The 3461-nt window shown below is 33.5% G+C and overlaps 1 long non-coding RNA gene across 1 annotated transcript; it reads right to left on the reverse strand.

Annotated features, from left to right (window-relative positions):
• Positions 1-1653: 1653 nt before the first annotated feature.
• LOC104214932 (uncharacterized) lies at positions 1654-3241 on the reverse strand. The gene is made up of 3 exons (XR_708039.2): positions 2948-3241; positions 2527-2842; positions 1654-2070 (listed from the first exon to the last, which is right to left on the reverse strand). It is a non-coding gene; the product is annotated as an uncharacterized lncRNA (long non-coding RNA).
• Between the last annotated feature and the right edge of the window lie 220 nt (positions 3242-3461).

Below are 3461 nucleotides of genomic sequence, written 5' to 3' on the forward strand. Positions count from 1 at the left end.
ATTATCAAGCATGTGGGAGACAATGCGTGTGGATGGGGCTCTGGTCAAGGCAATTAACTATGACTGAGGCCAGTTGATGCTCGAAGATGTAAACACATTGCTGACTAAGGTCGCAAAGGATTTCTCGCGGTATTTTGGCATTGAAAATTGTAATTTCAGGTTATTATATTTATAGTAGTGAATTTGCCCGCGGTCATACACCTTCGTCTAAAATACACGCAAAAAATAATCCAAGAAGCTGACAGCCAATTATTCTAATCTTCTTTGTACTATTGGAAGCATTTGCTTTTAAGGCAGAGAATAATGGCATAAAACACAAACATATAAGGGATGCATTTGCAGCTGTAATTTGAAGATAGACGGAATAATCGAGAGCTCGTCATACGCAAATCAGAACATCTGACATACAACATATTTGTCAAAGGCAAACCAGAATATCTAATATACATATTTTACATAGTCAGGCCTCAAGGGTAAAGCAATACAGTTCTCTCGAGCAAAGTAATGTTTATTTTTGCTTTCAAGTAAATGTGGTACTAATATTTCCACTCATAAGGGTTTACTAAGGCCCTTAGATGAAAACTCATGCAGTATTGTTAGTTTTCTTCTAAATGTATAATATTAGAAAATAGCAGAGAGCCGATGAATATTTATCTAAGAAAAAAATTTGGGGAAAACAAAAAAAAAAGAGAGAAGAAAATATACATATGTAGATTTTTACACCAAAAGCATTTATGGTCGAGGAAAATTTAGGATGAATAGACTTGACCCATTAGCCATGGTGTTGGTCCCTTTAGTTTCACTTTTGCTTCCGAATTCACATTTGCTTCATAAAGAATCTGTTACCATTTGAAATGGTAACTTCAATGTCAGTCTGTCATATTGGCAATTTATTTTCCTATCCAACTTCCATGGCAAAGGCATTTGAAGGGAAAAAATTGAGGCTAAAAGTCAATACCTGATGCATAATGCACCAGAAATTAAACACCAAAATTATTGCTAAAAAAAGAAAGACCATATATATTTTACATTGGGATCAAATATTTTAAACACATTAGTTCGGATACAATCAAAATAATAGGCTAAAATCAGTTTCAATCTTTTAATTTTTACGTTCCTTGAAACAGGAAAAAAATACCCTGGTTTTCTATTGATGGTATGAGCATCAGCATATGAGGAGGTAAACCCAATACATTTCCTTGGTTCTCCACTTGTTCAACATCTGCATTAATTCCACCATTTCCCCTAGTGTAACGAACAAAAATAGTGTCATCTTGATTCCTACTTCATCTTTATCATGGCAGTTGCAGCATATAATGTTGTCCTAGCCAAAGAATAAGTGAATACCACAATAATGTATCTCTAGCTCTTTGTTTTGTTACGCTTAATTCATACACATAGTCATGATTATTTTCTCTCTTGATGCGACACTAAAGCTAAAACTTTCAAATTAGAATTACTGTTTTCGAACAAAAATATAACTAAGATCTTTAATACAGTTCCATTAAAAATCCATTAACCGAGCCAAAATCATCCTTCATCAGCTTTCAACTTTGACCATTAAATCTTTCTATCCTGGCTGAAACCAACCTCAAGCATAACTACAGGAGAGTAAACTTAAATTAACATTCATCACACCAAACTGTGCACTGATTCGCCGGGTTGAAATTATGCAATATTTATATTATCATTAAAAGACAAAAGATCTAAAATATTCAGTATCCGGACATGTTATCATCATCCTCCAAGTAGCAATACCACATTGAGCATCATGGAATTGTGAATTAAAGAAAAACAATGATTTGCTAATGGAAAAATAACTCTAAAACAATAATCATAACCAAAAGAAATTTCATATTACTTGTCCAATACTTCCAAAAAGTTCTTGGAGTTCTTCAACGGTAACATCAGAAATATTTGAGTTACTGGGCTACCCTGACCACCACCACGGACATCAGATCAAAAATTTCCACCATTACCAACATGGCTAGCAGTTGAGGGGATATGATGCAGGTCCACTACTGTAACTTTCAGGCAGAGTAATTGCATCTTTGGTATAGTCGGCGAAAGCTGTGAATTGGTAAAATCACAAAATGAGAATTTACTTCCTAACCTGAAGCTTATGCAATGTCATTAAACAGGAAAAAGGAATTAAATATAAGAATTATAACTATAATTATGTGAAGATTAAAATGGAGTGTCCTTTCGGGGATAGAAGATTGAAAATAAACCAAGTTGCAATTGCGAATAATTCTATATTATGGTAGGATATGGCAGATTGAGGACATTAGAACAATTTTAATCATTCAAACAACAACAATCATTAACACTAATATAACCAAAAGCTATGTCTAGATTAAACTAATTATCTTTTGTCTTCTACATTTAGGTTTTTTTCTTAGCGCAAAGTAAACGGCAACTCCGAATAGCTGCTATTATCAAAGAAAAATTGTTGCAATTTCTTGGTAGAAGAACACAACTGCAAGTAAAGTTAAATAACTTAACCAAAATTAATGTGTTTCGAACCTCACAATGGGGAAATCGAGAGGAGAACGGCGAGTCGTCTTCTCTTTTTCCCGCGCCATAAGCACGATTTGTGAAGTCGCTGAAAGGACAATTCATATGTCCGTCTCCCAAAAAGCATATAAACAACGGTTTAGAGAAAAAAAGGAATTAAATATAAAACCAATGAATGATAACAATGGTTGATCTTTTGCTACAAAAACTGGAAAAAAATACTTCTCTGTGATTGAACCTGCAAGAGAAAGTAAAGACAGATGACCAAAAGCTTAAATATTTTGGTGACGGCATGTATTGATAAAACAGGCCAAGATCGTTTTTCCTGTTAAAATAAATAAATCAAAAGAGCAAAACCTGAAGAATATCAGATTTGAAGCAAGAATTTTTTATTGAATTAAAAAGAAAAATGAAAAAAAAAATAAGATACCCGTCTTTTCCCCCTTAGATTACCAAGTTGAGTTGAATTCCAAGTCATATCACATACAGTGCAATTTTGACATGGACCTTGATGGATTTCAAGAAGAAAAGTCGAACTCTCTTTTTATCCATGGAGGAAAAGTGGAACCCTCTTTTTATCCATGGAGAGAAAAAAGAGATATTAGCGTTTGAAATTGTTGTCATTCAAAGAGGAAGAAGAAATGGTTTTGGTAGAAATTAATGGGCTATTACTACCAATGAAGGAAGAATGAAACGGTTGGGTTTCTCAATAAAATTAATAGTTAATAGGTAAAAGAAAGAAGAAGAAATTTATTACTCCATTGAACTGAATAAGGTAAATAGGAAAAAAGAAGAGAAAACTAAAAAAACGGAGAAAAAAGATAAAGGCAGTTGTTGATCAATTAGGCATGCCACATCAGCAAGTTAACATCCCTGTTGTATATATAGACTAGTAAAATTGTCCGTGCTTTGGGCGGTCGTAAAAAAAATGCTGACATAATTTT

This window comes from Nicotiana sylvestris, chromosome 8 (assembly GCF_000393655.2).
Source record: "Nicotiana sylvestris chromosome 8, ASM39365v2, whole genome shotgun sequence".
NCBI lineage: Eukaryota > Viridiplantae > Streptophyta > Magnoliopsida > Solanales > Solanaceae > Nicotiana > Nicotiana sylvestris.